This window comes from Podarcis tiliguerta (assembly GCF_965153285.1).
Source record: "Podarcis tiliguerta genome assembly, chromosome: 17".
In the NCBI taxonomy this organism is placed as follows: Eukaryota; Metazoa; Chordata; class Lepidosauria; order Squamata; family Lacertidae; genus Podarcis; species Podarcis tiliguerta.
In genome coordinates this window covers 30767272-30788394 of record NC_139550.1, presented here as the reverse complement: position 1 = coordinate 30788394, position 21123 = coordinate 30767272, and the positions used below count along the sequence as shown (strand labels likewise).

General features: G+C 47.1%; 1 protein-coding gene across 6 annotated transcripts in view; it reads left to right on the top strand.

Moving 5' to 3' along the window:
- The window catches only part of KANK2 (KN motif and ankyrin repeat domains 2), a 79307-nt gene that overhangs the window by 31647 nt on the left and 26537 nt on the right, over window positions 1-21123 (top strand). For all 6 annotated transcript variants that reach the window (XM_083419650.1, XM_083419651.1, XM_083419653.1 and 3 more), the window contains one exon: window positions 4313-4432. The gene's annotated coding sequence lies outside the window, so the exon portion shown is untranslated. The remainder of the gene's footprint in view (window positions 1-4312; window positions 4433-21123) is intronic.

Below are 21123 nucleotides of genomic sequence, written 5' to 3'. Positions count from 1 at the left end.
ATTTTTAACAGATCTGATTTGGCCCCCAATAATGAGTTGAATTTTAAAGGCACAGAATGGTTCTGAAAGATTGGGCTGCTTCCCAAAGTTAGAAACACAAGTCGAATCTTGTGGTTGGTGCACACCCGTAAAAAGTATGCATATTGTGAACACTTACTTGTACAAACAAACAGCAAAGATAAATGTCATTCAAGTATTAACTTTAGTTCAATCATCTGAAAATTCAGTGCTATTGAACTAGTTCTTTTTTCCCTTCTTTGCTTATTATTGTTACACTTGCTCATTCTTTATGTATATTTTGTTGTCTACCTGTACCATGCACCTGCTATTTATCTTTATACAGCATATGGAACAATGCCATAATTTATATATGAATGTAGATATTGTGGTTTTAACAGCCCTAGGAAGGGCTGTTAACTAGGGACTGGCTCATCTCAAAATCTGAGAACTAGCCGAGATGTCAAGGTGTAAATCTTGGGTGTGCCAACACGGAGCCATCAGATATTGCTTTAATCAGTCCCGGCCAGCATGGTTAATGTCAGAGATTATGGGAGCTGAAGTCCAGCAACAACTGCAAGGTCCCAATTACTCTTGGTGTAAAATAATCTTTACTTTCTAGCATGGGCTCAAAAGAGAACTCTTTCCAGTGTTATGGGTGGGATTCCACTAAGTTGTTGCATGCACAGAATGAGGTCCACTTATGCAACAGGGCTTCCTCACCCTCCTCTCTCCAAGCCCTCCTAAATCTGCTCTGGAGAGTTGGGGAAAACCCCAGAACAGCTTTAGGGGAACATGGGGGGGGGGGGGGAGTCCCATTGCATGAGCGGACCTCATACCAGCACAAATACCCCACTTACCTCTGTATCGAATTCCGCTGGAAGAGACTGAGGCTGCTGTCCTATACTGGCTTAAGTAGTTAGCACATTGAGCTCAGTGAGACTTGTTTCTGAGTTGATGTATATGTATAAATTAAAGGTAAAGGGACCCCTGACCATTAGGTCCAGTCGTGGCCGACTCTGGGGTTGCAGCGCTCATCTCGCTTTACTAGCCAAGGGAGCCGGCGTACAGCTTCCGGGTCATGTGGCCAGCATGGCTAAGCCGCTTCTGGCGAACCAGAGCAGTGCACGGAAATGCCGTTTACCTCCCCACTGGAGCGGTACCTATTGATCTACTTGCACTTTGACGTGCTTTCGAACTGCTAGGTTGGCAGGAGCAGGGACCGAGCAACGGGAGCTCACCCCGTCGCAGGGATTCGAACTGCCGACCTTCTGATTGGCAAGCCCTAGGCTCTGTGGTTTAACCCACAGCGCCACCCGCGTCCCTGCACTCAATTAAGAATCAACAAATTCCTAGCTCAAATTTTGCCCCAGCCATAAACTGAAGAGATAGCCTAAGGGCTCATCCAGACTTCCTTTTCTGCTGTGTCTCTGGGCACAGGGCCACACCTTAAAGTTCTGTGTCCGAACATTCGCTGAACATGGAATTTTCAAATATGATGCCCTGCCAGAAGGCATCATTCTTGCTGCCTGCTGCTTCCCCATAGGGGACAGGAGACAGCAGTCCTTAAAAGCCATGGGAATGAAGTTTCGCTCATGCTCAGGGACTAATGTGTTGTGTTTCCTGGGGCTCCCTCACAACACAGACTTCGTTGGATGTTTCCCCACTCTTGACTACTCAGTCTTCAGGGCTGTGGCTTGCATGGAAGATGTTCGTGATCTCCAAAACCCTTGCAGCCCCTTGGTTCTAGCAAAAGCAGCTGGGCTTAGTTTATCCAATGTAATTTGCCTTGACTTGCCTCTTAATGGCACTTCTACAGCAGACAATTCAGTGGGGTTCTGTTTTCTCTGTGGTTGTGCAGTACCGACATCCTTTCAGATTTTGAACTGCTGACATTCTCCAAGTTCCGAAATATCACCCCCACCCACCAAGATACTGCTCTATGTTTTTCTTTTGGGTTAAGCAGTGATGCTTGGAAGCTAATAACGGATGTTCATCCCATTTCATAATAAAATCGTTACCACTGACCATGGTGTAGCATTAGCAGCAATAAATTAATAGTCAACTTGATACATGGAATTTAATTTAAAGATTATCAGAAAGATAAATCACTGTTCATCAGTCTAATTAAACTTGTTGTATAAGCAGATGTGAATCTGTTCAGCTAATTAATCTTATTCTTTTAAATTCTGCAGTGTTCAAGATTAACTCAGTAATCTAATTTTGAGAGGAAAATGTAACTAAACACAGCTTTTTAAAAAAAACCTGTTCAGCCCCATATGGTTTGGGGGGGGGGTTACTGTGAAGCAGCCTAAAATTTGTTCACAGTCACTCCAAGCTATTTTGTTGCCCCAGGTGACTGCAGAATCAAAGAGATACACACCAGTATCTTAAATTCTAGTGCAAGAGAGCTTGGGGTAAACCAATTGTGCTTATACTGAGACTGTATTCATCTCACCCAAGGATGTGGAACTGGTAGCCTGCTAGACTACCACACCGTTTATAATACCTGAGCATTGACCATGCTGCCTTGGGCTGATGAGAGCTGACAACATCAAGAGGGACACGAGTTTCCCATCCCTGATCTAGCTCAATATTACCTTCTCTGACTTGACAGCCAGTCTCCAAGGTCTCTTTTCCCCAGCATATGCTTCCTGAGGTTATCTAACTGGGCATTGAACCTGGGCCATTCTGCATGCAAAGCATGCACTCTCTACAATGGTGCTAAGGAATTCTATCCACAGGGCAACATGTCTTGACTCACCCATCCGATTTTTTGGCAGGCTGAACAATACCGTCTTTCTGAGTGACTGCTTGGGTCACTCCAGGGCTTAGTGCTCACCTGAGGGTGAAAAACAGCTGGAGATGGCTTTTGTTTTGGACTCTTGCAAGTTAGGAGGTTAGATATCAAAGCAGGTGGGGAAGTATTGTCAGCCAGTGTTGCAAGCCTGGATCCAGCATCAGGTCATGTTTGGGCCTCTGGCTACACAGGGGATGCGTGGAACCAGAGAGGTCTTCCTGGCTTCCTGTTGATGTTGGACAATTGGTGGCTTGGGGCTTCCAAACTCTGTCCTGTCTTGCTTACAATGAGTTCTTAGTCTCTGGCTCCCTGCTGTCACTGAATGAACTTTAGCCCTTTGCTCTTGCTCGATGTGACTGAATCAGGACTGACCACGTGGTCCATGTTGAGAGCCAAGTAGATCGTCCCACCAAGTAGGACAATCATCAAAGTTAAAAATGCTGCTCCAAGTCAGGAAACTATGTGAGGTGACAATTTAAAAGCTAGCATGTGCTTCATTTTTGCATCATGTGGTTCTGTTGTTGGTCTTAGTTAAAGATCTGGACAATGTCTAGTGATCTGAAGGCCTTTTGATAGCCTTTCTCAGGTTTGGGAATTCTCCTTTAAATCAGCAACCTGGTGCCCGCCAGATGTTGAATGTCAATTCCCATTGGACACACTGGCTGAAGCTGATGGAAGTTGCAGTCCTAAACATCTGGGGGGCAAAGTCTTCTTTAGATGCATTTTGAAACTGACAGCCGCACATCCAAGTGTTACGGCTTTCATATGAACAATGACAATGGTCCAGTTGACCCCATGTATGTTGATGCATTTTTCTACGCTCAGCCACAGGTAATCCTGGCTTTACTAAGAGGTAAAATACTGACGCCTCCTGGACACGAGATCAACTTCTTTGTTCCAATCAAAATTTGCACACAAAGCCCATGCTGTGTCTACAAGTAGAGAGTATGAATCCCAGATTCCTGACCTCCTCCTCTGTGGTTCCTTCCTTGGGGCTGGGTGGCAGAGCAGAATCAAAGCTTTCTATGCTGTCAATGCCATGTTACAAGAAATGAAAACCAGACAGGCTGAGTCGTGCAGCAATTTGATGGGAGCAACAGCAGCAGGCCTGAGTTCCAGATGGCTGGCGGATGGCAGAAATATGCTTGAGGTTTCAAGAATCCTTGAGGTTTGGGGCTTTTAAGAAAGCATCAGCTAAAGCCCAGGGATTAGTCAGAGGCAGCACTAAAGCAACGGATGCTGAATGATCAGGGTTTGGGGACATGTTCTTTCTGCCTGAACCGGCAGAGGAAAATGATCTCTTACAGGATTGGGTGAATGTTGCTGTCTTGGAATACTGACCTTCAGGAGATGTTGTTAGACTCCAGCTCCCATCAGTCACAGCCAGTGTTCAGGGATGATGGGACTTAAAGTCCTGCAACATCTGGTGGGCCCCAGGTTCACCCTCCTTATTCTCTTGAGTTCTCTGGACCAGCTGCAGGTGAGGAAATGACCTTTTCCTATTTTCTTTTCAAGGGACAGTGATACACGGGGCCTGCTGGCTAGAGGAGGACAAGAGAGGGGCATACTTGTGGAATCGGCATGCTGCCTTATCTCCAGGCTGCAGAGAGAGAGACGGGAGAGGCACTGATTGAGGTGAGAGAAACCTTTTCGATGCAACCAGGACTTCTTCTGCAGTGTTAGGAATTGCAGATTGCTAGCCCTTTTGCTACTTCACAATGCTGCCAGATCCTTCACAATGCTGCCACTACAAACCCTGGGACCATGGACTTAGCCACACTGACCTTTTGCCCTGCTCCATCTCTACACGTGGTTTTGATTTTTTTTATTTTCGCCCTGGAGCTTTCCCCTTGGAAACCCGCTCTTGGGTGCTCAATCGAAGCAAACATCGATTCAGGTTTTCCGCAGGGTTGACGTTTGCTCCAATTCAGCTTTAAAGAGTAGGTCTTCATGGGGAAAGCTTTAGGGCAAAAAGAAAGGCACTTGGACATGGAGCTTTAAAGCATGGACTGTGCTGAGAAAGAGCGGAGGAAAAGTTGCTGTGGATTAGCAAGCCCTGCACCTAAATCTCCTAGACCTATTTCTGTTCCCAAGGACAATGCATGAACATTACTGTCTGGCCTGCTGGGAGGGATTCCTGGGAGCAATAAGGTGGCTGTAGCTCACTCCTTTTCTGTCTGGTGGCAGTGATATCCTAAGTGGCTGGAGGTGCTTGAGTTGGGGCTGTTGAAAGGAGGTTGGCTCAGCATCCAGCTCCTGGCTAATTTCAGCTTAATTCCACTGTGATGAGTTCAGGTCCTGTCCCTGCTTCATAAAGCAGAACTGATATACTGTATATATATGTGTGGGTATATATAGATAGATTGCCCTCTTGGTGAGGCTCCTCAAGGTGGACAACCATTACCAGATACTGCTTAGCTTTGCAAATGTGCTAGCAGTTTTATTGCTGCACCACTAGCAGGTTGCCAGTAATGCATTATGTTTGAAGCTGCAAGTGGCGAGGAGAGTTGATTTTGTTAAAGCTGTCGAGACGGCCAGTGATGAAACTGGCTTCCAACCGGCAGAGAAATTTGAGGAAGATCAAGAAACATCGGCCAGCAAGATGGCTGATGTCTTTCTGCCAGTAGAGTGGAATGACCCTTTTCCCAGTCCTCTGCAGAGGTCATGGAGTTTATGTATCTACATGGAAATGAACATTTGGCATTTGTTTTTGCTCTGTGAGAGATGATTGTCATTCTGGCTTCTATAAGGTTGGTAGGAAAACGGGGGTGGTAGGAACAAATGTTCAGTTTCAGAATTCAGCAATGAGTTCTGTTGGAGGCAGGTTCTCGGAAAATCACAATTGGTGTGGGAGCTGTTGTAGACGGACGCTATCTCCAGCTAAGCCGCTTTGCAGAGTTGTGGCACCTTCTCCACTGAAAAGGAAAGAACCTGAAAAGTGAGCAGGATTGTTATCAAGTGAGAGGTACTGTAAAGACCTCCCATGGAGACTGGCTTTGAGTAGTTTGAGCCCGTGAATGTGGCTTGCTTTCTGCCTGAACTGATGCTTAGTTTGTGTTTTAGAAGGCATAAACTTATGAGAATATAAGATCCTGCTGTATCAGCTTATGGTTCTCACAACAGTCAAACATCTAGTTCAGCTTATGGTTCTCACAACAGCCAAACAGATTTCCATAGGAAGGCCACAAGCAGGGCCTGGGTTCAACATTAAAGTGGTACCTTGGGTTACAGATGCTTCAGGTTACAGGCGCTTTAGGTTACAGACTCCACAACCCAGAAATAGTTCCTCAGGTTAAGAACTTTGCTTCAGGATGAGAACAGAAATTGCATGGCGGCAGCAGAGGGAGGCCCCATTAGCTAAAGTGGTGCTTCAGGTTAAGAACAGTTTCAGGTTAAGAACACACCTCCAGAACGAATTAAGTTCTTAACCCAAGGTACCACTGTACTCTTTCCTAGCAACTAGTGTTCAGAAGCATACTTGCCTGTGGCATGTCACCACTCAGATCTATTTAGGGCTATTTGGGTAGCAGTTTGCTCCCATGACAGGAGGTTCAAGCAGCCCTCTAGGTATGTGGTTTTGGGGTGCTGATTTTTTATTTTTATTTTTGCAAGTTCTGCTTGTACCAGATTTCAAAGCCTCCTATCACTGACCCAGTGGCGTAGCGTGGGTTGTCAGCACCCGGGGCAAGGCAAGTAATTTGCGCCCCCCCCCCCCGCTGCACTGTCCCTCCCCCAGATAGTCCCTCGCTCTCTCTCCGCACCGCACGCCTGGCACCCTCCCCTCCACAGTGGGCGGCGACCCGGCAGCTCGGATCGGATTCGCACAGCCAGCACTGCAGTGAGAGAGAGAGAGTGAGCCAGGTAGGGGCAGAGAGCTGCAAGTGCGAGCGCCCCCCCCCCCAGATGTTGCGCCCGGTGCGGCCGCCCCCCCTGCAACCCCCACGCTACGCCACTGCACTGACCCTCGGAAGCAATGATTTTATGATCACTCACTCACTCACGCAGCCCAGCCCTCCCTCTCCTTCTGACCCCAGATGCGAAGTCCTATTTCCACTTTCCCAAGTTCGACTTTTGCTGCTTCAGCTCCACTCTGCTTGCAAACGCTTTGCTTCCCTGCATGTCCCCGTCCCCCCCCCCAACTCGCCCCAGCTTCCTGCTCTGGGAAAAAAGCCTGGCTGCTGAAACCGAACTTCCTTGCTCTCCCACTGGGTTGGTGTTTCATCCTCCGCTCCTCCCCCATCATTGCCAAGATTTCTTTGTCAGCAGGAGGAAGTTCTCATGTAGCAGCCTGCAAAATTGTTTATTTTTGGAGAAAATTGCTTCCATATAGGGGGAAAGGGCCAGAGTTGCTCTGCCTGTCTCTTGAAGGAGCGATGCTCAACTTACTCTGCTCCTTTCAAATGCTGCCACAAGCTTGCCCACCCTGAAAATAAGAGCGGCCTGCTTCTTTCCTCTCTTTCCTCCTCTTGAACTTGCTCTGTCCTTATCAGCCCACTGGCTCTTATGCTAGCATCTGGGTAAGCTAGCCATTGTCCATTTGTCCGATTTGCGGGCTTCATACTGCACCTGATAACGGCATGGAAAAGGGTGGATTGAACTAATAAGCTATGGAGAAACTCAGGTTTTGATGCAGAAATCAAGCAGCCTGGATTAGTCTATCAACGTGATGCTTTTGAACAGCACCTAGCATGCGGATGGTGCATTGCAAATATTAATTAATTATTGCAGTAGATGGGTGTGTTGACAATGTTTGGGCAGTGTGTTTTTTGTCCATTAAAAAAAAAGAGTTTGCTAGACCTTAGGTTTTGAGGTATTGAGCTGCTCAGGTTTCGCAAAGTAACTAAAAATAAAACCACATAAAAACAGCTTTTTAAGCATGGATGCAAAAGTCTAAGAATAAAACACATGCAAACCACATCAGTTGTGAAGGGGGCCCTACTGCAATCCTTTGGATGTGGGGCTTCCTTTGAACACTGCTCAGATGATGGACTGTGTCCAACTTTGCTAGGCCCAGCCAATGAAATATATCTCACTAGTTTTACAACAGTTTCGCTGACTGCTGGTGCATTTCCAAATTCAGTTCAAACTGCTGGTTGCTGGTTACCCTTTTAAGGTCCTGGGAAGCTTTGAACTTGGGTGCCTGAAGTGAAGCCTTCTTCCACATGGACCTGTCTGTGTGTTCAGAGGCCCTTCTTCAGGTCAAGGAGGTGGCTACTAGGAGAGTGGGGGGCCTTTTCAGTTGTGGCACCTCTGCCCCAGAAAAGCTCTCCCCATGGGGACTTGGCTGGTGCTGCCCATAATTTCTTTCTGGCAGAAGACAGTTTTGGTTTTTTTCTGGTTGAAGCTGACTTCATTCTGTGGCTGTGATTGAATCCCTCTTTTACAGGGATAGGGAACCCTGGGGGTCATCGATACTTGGGGGCTGCAAGCCCCCCCTCCCCATTCCCACGTTAACTGCTGAGAACCATCATTATTGCTTCTAGCCGTACAGACAGTGGCGTAGCGTGGGTTGTCAGCACCCGGGGCAAGGCAAGTAATTTGCGCCCCCTAACCCGGCGCAAGGCAAGTAATTTGCGCCCCCCCCGCCCGCTGCACTGTCCCTCCCCCAGATAGTCCCTCGCTCTCTCTCCGCACCGCACCGCATGCCTGGCACCCTCCCCTCCACAGTGGGCGGCGACCCGGCGGCTCGGATCGGATTCGCACAGCCAGCACTGCAGTGAGAGAGAGTGAGTGAGCCAGGTAGGGGCAGAGAGCTGCGAGTGCGAGCGCCCCCCCCAGATGTTGCGCCCGGTGCGGCCGGCCCCCGTGCACCCCCCACGCTACGCCACTGCGTACAGATGAATTGTTTTTGTAAGCTGCTTTGGAGAACGTCATTGAAAAGCAGTGTATAAGTAAATAAAGGGCACTCCCCGCATTTCATCTCCTCTCTCGCATTCCTTTGTCCACATACTTTAACAGCTAAGTTCTTTCTCTTAACCCCAACCTGCCACCCCCAGCGCCCCATGGACTCTTCTCCATTGACCAGCAGTTCCTCGTAAGACAACTGCGATGGTGAGCTCATTGCCAGGATTGCACAAGAGGCAGTGTGGCCTAGTGGTCAGAGTGCCAGACTAGGAACTGGAAGAGCAAGGTTCAAATCCCCACTTGAGCGTGAAGCTCACTGGGTGACCTTGGGACAGTCACAGTCTTTCAGCCTAGCCTTCCTCACAGGGCTGTTTTGAGGATAAAATGGAGTGTGTGGAGGGGGGGGGAGAAAGAACCATGTACAACACCTTGGAGGGAAGGTGGGATATAAGTTTAATAAATAATAAATAAATCCAGTCAGCCACTTGATCCAATAAGTACGGTATGCCCTAGACTACCTAAAAATGCCAATAAGGGTGTATGCTTTCTACGTAGGGCATGCCTAAAAATGAAAACACATTGTGGATTAGTTATATCTCACTCTTATTTTATTTTTTCGTATATTACTTACATGTTGGGATGCGGGTGGCGCTATGGGTTAAACCACAGAGCCTAGGACTTGCCGATCAGAAGGTCGGCGGTTCAAATCCCCACGACAGGGTGAGCTCCCGTTGCTCGGTCCCTGCTCCTGCCAACCTAGCAGTTCAAAAGCATGTCAAAGTGCAAGTAGATAAATAGGTACCGCTCTGGCGGGAAGGTAAACGGCGTTTCCATGCGCTGCTCTGGTTCTCCAGAAGCGGCTTAGTCATGCTAGCCACATGACCTCCTGGAAGCTGTACGCCGGCTCCCTCGGCCAATAAAGCGAGATGAGCACCCCAGCCCCAGAGTTGGCCACGACTGGACGGTCAGGGGTCCCTTTACCTTTACTTTACTTACATGTTGTTTATTTCTCTCAATATTTTTTTTAATGCATTGGAAGAAGATGCTGGGATGCAATACGTAGAGACTACACAGCATTCACTGCAGCAGAACCAGGGGGAGTGGAGCTGGGACAATGCCTTATGCCAGCATCGCCCATTTTCTAAAAGTGGCCATCGTCCTTCCTTGGGCCAATGTTTCCCAACTTAACAAAAATCTAATTTGACCATTTGAACAACGGTGCACTTTGTCTCCAGTTCCAAGCCTTCAGGGGGTTTTCCAAGCTTTTGTTTCCTTTCCTTCCCAAGAAGGGTGTGGGCGCGTTTTGGAGCTGGACCTCTGGCGTTTAAACTCATTCAGTGCACCCACAACCGAGATAAGCTACACCCAAATGTATTTTCGAAGTGGGGTTAGCATGCCTCCCATTCAGCCTGTGTTGCAAATGGAAGGGAGCTTTTCCGAGGGGTGCCTCTTGCTGTTCATTCCACCATTTGGGTTGCAGTGAAATCCTATCCCTTTGACATGTGTATTCCTTCCCTCTTTGTAAACTAGCCTCAAGTGAGGGAGCCACAACTGGCGGCTGCCACTCTGAATTTTAAGTGCCGCATCACTTGAGATTTTAGGCACAATCCCAAGTTCCCTCCTCGGCTCCCGCAACACTCCACCAGTGGCGTAGCGTGGGTTGTCAGCACCCGGGGCAAGGCAAGTAATTTGCGCCCCCCCCCCCCGCACTGTCCCTCCCCCAGATAGTCCCTCGCTCTCTCTCCGCACAGCACCGCATGCCTGGCACCCCCCCCCCCCACAGTGGGCGGCGACCCGGCGGCTCGGCTCGAATTCGCACAGCCAGCACTGCAGTGAGAGAGAGTGAGTGAGCCAGGTAGGGGCAGAGAGCTGCGAGTGCGAGTGCGCCCCCCCCCCCCAGATGTTGCGCCCGGTGCGGCCGGCCCCCCCTGCACCCCCCACTCTACGCCACTGAACTCCACCATTAAACTTTCTGATAGTCTGTTTTCTGAATTTCACTGTGGCAAACATGTGCTTGTGCTGTACCACTTCAGACTCTCTCTCTCTCTCATGTGCATACGCGCGCGCGCACACACACACTTCCATATAGAAAAGTTGTTGGGAGAAGAGTTATGTCACACCCTGCAGGTGTCCCTATTTTCTAGGGACAGTCCCAGATTTACAGAAGCCGCCCCGGTTTCTGATTTAATCCCGGGATCTCCCGCTTTTCCTTAGGACGTCCCTGTTTTCATCGGAGAAATGTCGGAGGGAATATGTATGTAGTGAGTGACCTACCATGCAGGAGAGGAGAACCTGGACCTAGTCTCTTTCTGTTGAAGGTTCTCCGTTTACTAAGGCTGGATCTAGACTTGTCAAAGGAGCAATTCAGTTAAACACATTGCAGGGAAATCTGGTAGGACGGGATTTTTCAGTAGCGGATCCATTTGTGAGGAGCATAACTCTTCTGACAACTCTCCACTGATGGTACTTCCACTGCTGCTCAGTATCTGACATGCAAGGCCATTGTCCACCAGACTCTCCCGGGAGAGGCCATGGAACGGTCACATGCAATGGCCAAATCCATTGTCAACCTCATCCTCTACTTTAGTGGGATCTTTGTTGTTGTTCCAAACCCTGATCTCAGTCCCCCAAGCCTGCCCTTCCCTTTTCAGCTGCAACTTCTGAGTGTCTTTGTGCCTCAAAAGCAAAAGCCTCCTCTCTGCCTCATGCTGCTATTTTTAAAAGCTTTGTTTGCCTTTTCCAGTGGATGCTTGTTGATCATGGATTATACTTTTTAGTAGAGCAGGAAGCCCCTGGGGTCAGGATGCCCACCCACCCTTCCTGTCTCCAATCAGCTGCTTTTGTCTATCTCTGCTCATGGCCTCTGGGAAAGGGAACATGATGCGGAGGCCCTGTTGCTGGGATCGGGTGCGAGAGGTTCCTCTCTTCTGGATGCATTGTGGATTTTTTTGCAAAGCTGGCTCTTTGTGTACTAAATCTATTTTCATTTTTCCGTCTTCAGACTATTTAGATAAATCTGAGTAAGCAGATTTAAGAAATTCAGTTAATGGAGACCTCCAGCTGCACACAGCCTTGCAACTGGGTATCGTTTTGACTGTTGGGTTAGGGGCTTATCCTAACTTTTTCATCAGGGGGCCGGTCCACTGTCCCTCAGACCTTGTGGGGGGCTGGACTATATTTTGGAAGAAAAGAAAAAAAGAACGAATTCCTATGCCCCACAAATAACCCAGAGATTTATTTTAAATTAAAGCACACATTCTACTCATGTAAAAACACACTGATTCCTGGACTGTCCGCAGGCCGGATTTAGAAGGCGATTGGGCCAGACCATGGATAGCCAAACTAAGGCCTGGGGGCCAGATCCGGCCCAATCGCCTTCTAAATCTGGCCCGCAGACAGTCCAGGAATCAGCATGTTTTTACATGAGTAGAATGTGTCCTTTTATTTAAAATAAATCTCTGGGTTATTTGTGGGGCATAGGAATTCGTTCATTCCCACCCGCCCCAAATATAGTCCAGCCCCCCTCAAGGTCTGAGGGACAGTGGACCGGCCCCCTGCTGAAAAAGTTTGCTGACCCCTGGTCCAGACCCTCCAAGTGTCCCTATTTTCCAAGGACACTCCCAGATTTACATAAGCCGTCCCATTTTCTGATTTGATACCAGAATGTCCCACTTTTCCTTAGGGCGTCCCTATTTTCAACCCCTGAACCAAGTATATAAGCAACTAGACAACCTTTAGAAGACACCTGAAGGTGGCCCTGTATATGTTTTTTAATATTTAATATTTTATTATGGTTTTATATGTGTTGCAAGGCAGACAGATGGGTGGGGCACAAATAATAACATTAGAATTATTATTAATATAGAATAGGATGTCCCTATTTTCATCAGAGAAATATTGGAGGGTATGGCTGGTCTCTCTGAGCACCTTCTCTCCCCACCCCACTTTTTATTCATTCTTTTGTTTACATTTTATACATTTTTTTAAAAGTAATAATCATAAATACATAAGAATAAAAATGTGCACCCCACAACCGAGACCATGCCATTGTAACTATCCAACCTCCAAAAATTTCCAACACCTCTTGCGATGGCTTGACTACTTTCCTTTTTAACAGTACAAATTATACAAACACCTTCCATTATCTCCTCAAAATCATTTCTCCTGCATATTTCCCTGCCTTACCTTAATGGCACATGTTATTTTATCACTAATAGCTACATCCCACACCTCTTTATACCATTCTTCCATTTTATATTCTGCTTGCCCCTTCCACTTCCTGAGCTCCTTCTGTGTCTTGGTGCCAGACTCACCTTTGAGGCTACCGGCTCCTGCTCAGCTTCCTGCCCCAAAACTTGGCTTTGCTTTCTTTCTTTTGGCCCAGTTCTGTCTTCTTGGGTTGGCTGGCCCTGTGGCATCTGGAGGGAGGGAGACACCGAGGTGGGGATGGAGAGAGAGAGAGACCTGGCTGGGGCCTGCACCTGCAAGAAAGGTATTGATTCCTGCTGGTTTTGCTTTGGCAGCATTAATCATGGCCAAGCTTTTTGGCAAACATGCTGCAAACCACATCCAAAGAATATGTGTTTCAGGACGGTAAGAGCTGTTTAAGAGTGGAACAGGCTGCCGTGGAAGGTGGTTGCCAGGGAACTGCCGTCTGCTCAGAGGCGAGAGGTGGAAGAGCAGTTGTGTTACAGGGAGCCTCCGAAGATCTTGAGAAGCAGTTCTTCCTCTTGCGAGGAGGGAAGCCCCTCCTCCAGTGGGGAAGGGGCGCAGGGTTCAGAAGATGCTAGGGAGAGCCTCAACACCAAGCCTGAGCAAAGGGGAGGGGAGGCAAGTCCCCCTTTGCCAGCGCCCACGTTGCGAAGTAGGTTTGCGCGCAGAGAGAGGAGGATGGGGTCACACAACTGTTATGCTGGGGAAGGTATAAGGACTGCCCACTCCCAGATTCTGCTAGTGACTGAGCAGACATGGACTTGTGACGCTCTGCACTGTGAGATAGTTTGTACAGATAATAAAGCCTGGAAAAGACAGGTTGGAGTCTTGCCTGTTTGCTCTCGAGCAAACATACCATCACCTGACAGTGGTGGACTCTCTTTCCTTGGAGGTTTTTAAGGACAGGTTGGATGGACACCGGGACGCGGGTGGCGCTGTGGGTAAAAGCCTCAGCGCCTAGGGCTTGCCGATTGAAAGGTCGGTGGTTTGAATCCCCGCGGCGGGGTGCGCTCCCGTTGCTCGGTCCCAGCGCCTGCCAACCTAGCAGTTCGAAAGCACTCCCGGGTGCAAGTAGATAAATAGGGACGGCTTACTAGCGGGAAGGTAAACAGCGTTTCCGTGTGCGGCTCTGGCTCGCCAGAGCAGCGATGTCACGCTGGCCACGTGACCTGGAAGTGTCTCCGGACAGCGCTGGCCCCCGGCCTCTTGAGTGAGATGGGTGCACAACCCTAGAGTCTGTCAAGACTGGCCCGTACGGGCAGGGGTACCTTTACCTTTACCTTTACCTGGATGGACATCTATCTGGGATGCTTTAGTTGAGATTTCTGCATTGCAGGAATTGGACTAGATGACTTTTGGGTCTCTTCCAACTCATAGAATTGTATGTGTGACCTGCCTATTTGGAAAATACCACTACAGTGACTTAGCAAACAAAAGGGGCTATGATGCGTATTGCACCTTAGAGTTGGAGAAGCCCTAAGAGACTATAATGCCTGCCTTCTAAAACTTCTTAGCTCTCGTTGTTGTTGTTTTGTAGCTAGGAATCCCTTTCTAATGACTGAGTCAAATCTTCCTTCTTGTAGCTCAGAAACTTTGGTGAATACCAATTGGCTGAATCATTGTTCTTTCGCATTTGTCTTTGCAAAACCACACGGGGTGCTATGTACAGTTCTGGCCATCACTTCTGAAAAAGAGTATTGCATCGCTGGAAAAGGTGCAGAAAAAGGCCACCTGCGTGATCAGGCAGGAGCCCTAAGAGACTATAATGCCTGCCTTCTAAAACTTCTTAGCTCTCATTGTTGTTGTTGTTTTGTAGATAGGAATCCCTTTCTAATGACTGAGTCGTGTCAAAATATGGGGGTGCTGGGCGGATCTTTGCACCCCAGCGGTGCATATGCTAAAGACGGCCCTGATCATAGAATTGTAGGGTTGGAAGGGATCACAAGGGTCATCTAGTCCAACCCCCTGCAATGCAGGAATTTTTTTGCCCAACGTGGGGCTCGAACCCACAACCCTGAGGGTCTCATGCTCTAGCGACTGAGCTATCTCTTTGAAGGCATGTGGTAGGAATCTGTGGGGAAGAGAGCACCTGGACCAGATGGGTCTTTGGTCTCTTGTAGCATGTCTCTACTTTATTAGTCCTTAGCTATTTCAGCCTTGAGACTTTGCATAGCCATTTCTTTCAGCTGTTTCTCAAAGAATCTGTGATTTAGACTGCTGTTTAGTACCAGTCTTGTAGCACTCTTTGAACTGGGATTCCCAGAAACGAGCACAGCACTCCAAAGAAGTCTTCCCGGAGCTGAGTTATTATAGTCTAATTTCCAACGTCTGGCAATGAGACTTCTGGTTGATGCAACCTGAAAAAATGTCATTCTCTTTTGTGCCGTGCTGTTCATTCTTCTGACACAAACAGTTTCTATAACATCCATCTCAAATTGGTTCAGAGCACACATCTTGAACCTTTGGAGTAGAGATCAAACATAATTTTTTTCTTGTGTCATCCAGTCCAGCACAGGAAGGGGTTCAAGTATTTGTTTCTTCATGAGTTATTGTCCCCACATCGGAACATCTCAGAAATTGTTCTGTTCAAGCTCCCTTGTCTTTCAGTGTTGAAAGTGAATTGAGCCTATCTGTGTGATCTGGGAGTAAAGGTAAAAGCAGTGCTTTTTTCTTTTTTTAAAAAAAGGTTTAGGGGTACTCTCACTTTGTGACCCCATGGACCAGAGCACGCCAGGCACTCCTGTCTTCCACTGCCTCCCGCAGTTTGGTCAGACTCATGTTGGTAGCTTCGAGAACACTGTCCAACTATCTCGTCCCCTTCTCCTTGTGCCCTCCATCTTTCCCAACATCAGGGTCTTTTCCAGGGAGTCTTCTCTGTTCATGAGGTGGCCAAAGTCTTGAAGCCTCAGCTTCAGGATCTGTCCCTCCAGTGAGCACTCAGGGCTGATTTCCTTAAGAATGGATGTGTTTGATCTTCTTGCAGTCCATGGGACTCTCAAGAATCTCCTCCAGCACCATAATTCAAAAGCATCAATTCTCCGGCGATCAGCCTTCCTTGTGGTCCAGCTCTCACTTCCATACATCACTACTGGGAAAACCATATTGAAGTACTGCCCCTCAATGAGGCCAAACTTAGATTCACAAAATGTTTAGGGGTATGCGTACCCCTGAGTCCCCCCAGAAAAAAGCACTGGGTAAAGGTAAAGGACCCCTGGATAGTTAAGTCCCATCAAAGGTGACTATGGGGTAGTGGCGCTCATCTCGCTTTTTAGGACAAGGAAGCCGGCGTTTGTCCACAGACAGCTTTCTAGGTCATGTGGCCAGCATGACTAAACCGCTTCTGGTACAACAGAACACTGTGATGGAAGCCAGAGTGCACGGAAATGCCGTTTGCCTTCCCGCTGCAGCGGTACCTATTTATCTACTTGCACTGGGATGCTTTTGAACTGCTAGGTTGGCAGGAGCTGGGACCGAGGAACAGAAGCTCAACCCGTCGAACCTCCCACCTTCTGATTGGCAAGCCCAAGAGGCTCAGTGGTTTAGACCACAGCGCCACCCACATCCCATCCCATCTGGGAGTACTGCTGGTGTGTCCCATTCTTGATTCCTCCTTTTCTAGCAATGAGCCAGTAGAGCCAATCAGCTTAAAACATGATAAGTTTTCTGTCACATGATTGCTTAGTCTATCGTGCAATTATTTTCTGCCTCATACATGTTAGTTTGGAGTCATAGAATCGTAGAGTTGGAAGGGACCCCAAGTTTCAGCTATTCCTGCAATGCAGGAATCTCTACTGTGTCTTTACTCAGCTATGAGACTTCCCTGTGTTTCAAATGTGCTTATATGCTTGGTTATATTAGTATTGCTAGCAAGTGAAAATAGTCACCTGAGTCAGAGTCTCATGACTAGAGTAGGGTTCCCCCCCCCCCACACACAAACAACTTGTCTTCCCCATCATTTCTTCAACACAAATTCTTTATGTACTTTTAAAGTTTAAATACTTGCAGTTTTAATAGTTTTTTTAAAAAATAAATAAATCATTGTTGTGTTCTTTTTTTCTTCCTTCCTTTACTGAGAAATAAGTAAGTAAAGTTCATGGGAAATTTTAAATTATGCACAATAAGGCTTGTTTTAGCATTCTATTCCTTCACTGCTTTGCAGTCAATACTACTTATCTTGTCACGTTAAAAAGAAAACCTTTCCCCCATCCTGTAATGATAACTTCCCCTCGAAACACCAGTTGAAAAATGTTTTATTGAAAACATTACATATTGATTTGGAGAGTCAGAATTAAATACCTTGGTAAACAAAGGAAATGCTGACAAAACAGGAGTGTACAGAGGAAATAGGTAGGATTAAGATCTTCATCTGTAGCAGCAGAAGAAATTAGTAGATTCATTATATTACAAAATACATTAAATATTACAAAGCTAACCATGTCTGTCAAGGACTGGGGTCCCCAAATCCTGGAAGCTGGCCGTTGTTGGTTTAGCATGTGCTAACTGACCGTAAGGAGTGGATGGTGCTGTGGTCTAAACCACTGAACTGCTTGGGCTTGCTGATCGGAAGGTCAGTGGTTTGAGTCCCTGCAATGGGGTGAGCTCCCGTTGCTCTGTCCCAGCTCCTGCCAACCTAGCAGTTTGAAAGCACACCAGTGCAAGTAGATAAATAGGTACTGCTGCTTGTGCCAGAAGCTGTTTAGTCATGCTGGCCACTTGACCTGGAAAGTTGTCTGTGGACAAACGCCGGCTTCCTTGTCCTAAAAAGCGAGATGAGCACCTCACCCCATAGTCACCTTTGACTGGACTTAACCATCCAGGGGTCCTTTACCATTTTATTTTTTTAAAGTGACCAGAGTTGAAAACCAACCCTGCTGCAAGGTAATATAGCTGCCACTACTTCTGTAGTCCAACCATTCTGGACCAGAGAACATTATTGGCAATCACTTGAGATTCATAGGGACAAGAGCTTAAAAACCTTGACTCTCTGTGCTTGAACCTCAAGCTCACAAAAACTACTCAGTAGCTATTTCACCTGGAGGCCAAGGAACTGGATCCGATACCAAGGCTTTTTCTAAAAGACCACACCGGTATCCAAGAAATAGCTTAATTTAAAAAAATACTTTAAAGTAGCAGCATAAAAAGAGCCCATATTCCAGCAAATGAATACAATTAGCAAAGTACTGTTGGGAATTACAAAACAGAAGAACAATAATAAAGGACTCGTCTACACTTCTTGTCCTGCCTGTCACTTTCCCCTGGGAAAACCTGCTCTTTACATCTGAATTAGAGCAAATGTCAATGCCCTTTTCCATGGATTGATGTTTGGTCTGATTCAGCAGTAAAGAGAGGGTTTCCCCAGGAAAAGTGGCAGGGCAAATGGTAAACCTCTTGGACCCGTGTTTTCATAGAATCATAGAATCATAGAGTTGGAAGAGACCACAAGGGCCATCGAGTCCAACCCCCTGCCAAGCAGGAACCACCATCAGAGCACTCCTGACATATGGTTGTCAAGCCTCTGCTTAAAGACCTCCAAAGAAGGAGACTCCACCACACTCCTTGGCAGCAAATTCCACTGTTGAACAGCTCTTACTGTCAGGAAGTTCTTCCTAATGTTTAGGTGGAATCTTCTTTCTTGTAGTTTGGATCCATTGCTCCGTGTCCGCTTCTCTGGAGCAGCAGAAAACAACCTTTCTCCCTCCTCTATGTGACATCCTTTTATATATTTGAACATGGCTATCGTATCACCCCTTAACCTCCTCTTCTCCAGGCTAAACATGCCCAGCTCCCTTAGCCGTTCCTCATAAGGCATCGTTTCCAGGCCTTTGACCATTTTGGTTGCCCTCCTCTGGACACGTTCCAGTTTGTCAGTGTCCTTCTTGAACTGTGGTGCCCAGAACTGGACACAGTACTCCAGGTGAGGTCTGACCAGAGCAGAATACAGTGGCACTATTACTTCCCTTGATCTAGATGTTATACTCCTATTGATGCAGCCCAGAATTGCATTGGCTTTTTTAGCTGCTGTGTCAAGTTTTCTTGGCATGGGGCAAGCAGCAGTGTGGACGAGCCCTAAGCTAACTCAGCCTAGCTCTAATACATACCAAAAGAGCCGTTTTGAAGCATATTTTGCATTTCCCATCCTGTGAACTGGTCATCTCCATTTACTAGTTGTGATATTGGATGAATACGAAGGACGGCAGCTTAGTATCTATAGTTAGATACTAACTATAGTTAATGCAGCTTAGTATCTATGGTCCTTCCCAGTACCAAAGCCCTCCAGCAGTAGCTTGGTGGGAATCTACAGAAAGACTCAAAAGGCAAAGACTGTATCAGGAATCTTGAGCAGCCATGAGTGATGGCAGCGGCAGCAACATCCCATGCTAGGCTAGGAGCATTTATTCTCGAATGGACTTATTCATAGTTGCATGGGACAACATTACCCATGTTGAAATGGCTGATATTTCAAAATGACTCGCTATCCATGTTTGCTGGTCATGAGCTTCTGCAGGTACGCTTTGAGATTTTCTCTGTAAGGAACCCAAGCAGTTCAGTCTTGGTTTAAGGATCAGTTCTTAAGAAGTCAGTTGGTAAAGAGCCATGCTGAGAGAATCTCTCTACGCTTGCACCCCTATTCTCTTGAACACATCTCTGCAAGCTGTCTTTCTTATGCACATCCTGAATGATATAAGTTTGCTTGACTGCTGGTGCCTGGCAAGGAGACCTACCTTGGCACACTTATGAAAATTTCTAGCAGTGTCAAACTTGCACAAATTTACCAACAGAGAATAAACAGCAACTGCTGCATCACTCTTGGGGCAAGCATTGCTGTTTGCTGCAAAAAAGAGATGCTTCGTCATAAGACTTTGCATCAGAGTTCACTGGGTGCTGAAATAGAAGGTAGCCAGAGATTGTGTTTGTGTTTGAAGTCCCTTTGATCTCCTGTTTGTGAATGGAAAGTGATGAATAGTCCTGAGAACAGATTCAGGTCCCTCTTCATATCAGTGCTCTGTTCCTCCTCTTTTGAAACCGCATCTTCTTTCATCTTTCTCTCTCTCTCCTTCTCTTCTCCAAATAGCTGGAAACAGCCCTTCAAGATTTGGACCTGTGATCTCTTTCAACAGGTCAAGCAGCCTTGCTTGCCAAAATTTCCTGAACTGCGCCTGTCCAATGTCATAGGCACTTTGGGCTATGATGTCATCTTCAATAACTATCAGAAAAGGGCTCATGTATGGGGTACAGTAGAATGAAGAAGCCCTTACTACAAGGCAGGCTTGCAGTTCTCTGCTGGCTACAACAAAAACATAGTCTACAGAGACATTTTTTTAAATGCTGAGTTTGCCAGGAGTTCCAAATGCCATGTAGACCATGTGTGTGAACACGCATGTACAGAATAGCATGTTTCAGTCCTTCTCCCCAATTAGCCCATCACCACACTAGTCAGCTTTCGTATTTATTTATTTTGTAAGTTGCAAACACACTTCCTTTTCACTTCTGCGGCACAATTTCCCCCCTCTCTTCAAAAGTAAAACTCGTTATATGTGAGGTTTCGTCATGGTGCAAAACACTGTACTCTTGCTGTGTACTCACTTGCAAACTCTGCCTACCACGTGTTTTCCTGGCCCACCCGAATCAATTTGGCATGCTCTGTTTGTGCAGCTGGCAGCCCAAGGTCACTGTTAACTCATTCTGAACTTCACCTGGCTTTGCATTTTGCAAGATAACCCTGAAGTTGCTTATCTGATTGCTCATCACGCTTTGAACTCTCTGGGAAGAACGGTTCTTCTTGGTCATGGAAGCAAATTGGAGAATGAAGTGTTGTCATGGGACAACTTACGTTGACTTAACTGATTGTATAAGCTAAACAGGTTGGCTTTCTCTGTTCTGCCTTGGCCAGACCCCACCTTGAGTCCTGTGTCCAGTTCTGGGACCACAATTTAAGAAGGATACAGTGGTGCCTTGCAAGACGAAAAGAATCCGTTCTGCGAGTCTCTTCGTCTTGCGATTTTTTCGTCTTGCAAAGCAAGCCCATTAGCGGATTAGCGCTATTAGCGCTATTAGCAGTTTAAGGGCTATTAACGGCTATTAAAGGTTTAAGGGATTAGCGGATTAGCTGCTAAAAGGCTATTAGCAGCTTAGCGCTTTAGAAAAAGGGGTTGGGGAGCGAAAAACCCCCTCAAGAATCGCAATACATTTTAGTCTTGCGAAGCAAGCCCATAGAGAAATTCGTCTTGCGAAGCACCTCCAAAACGGAAAACCCTTTCGTCTTGTGGGTT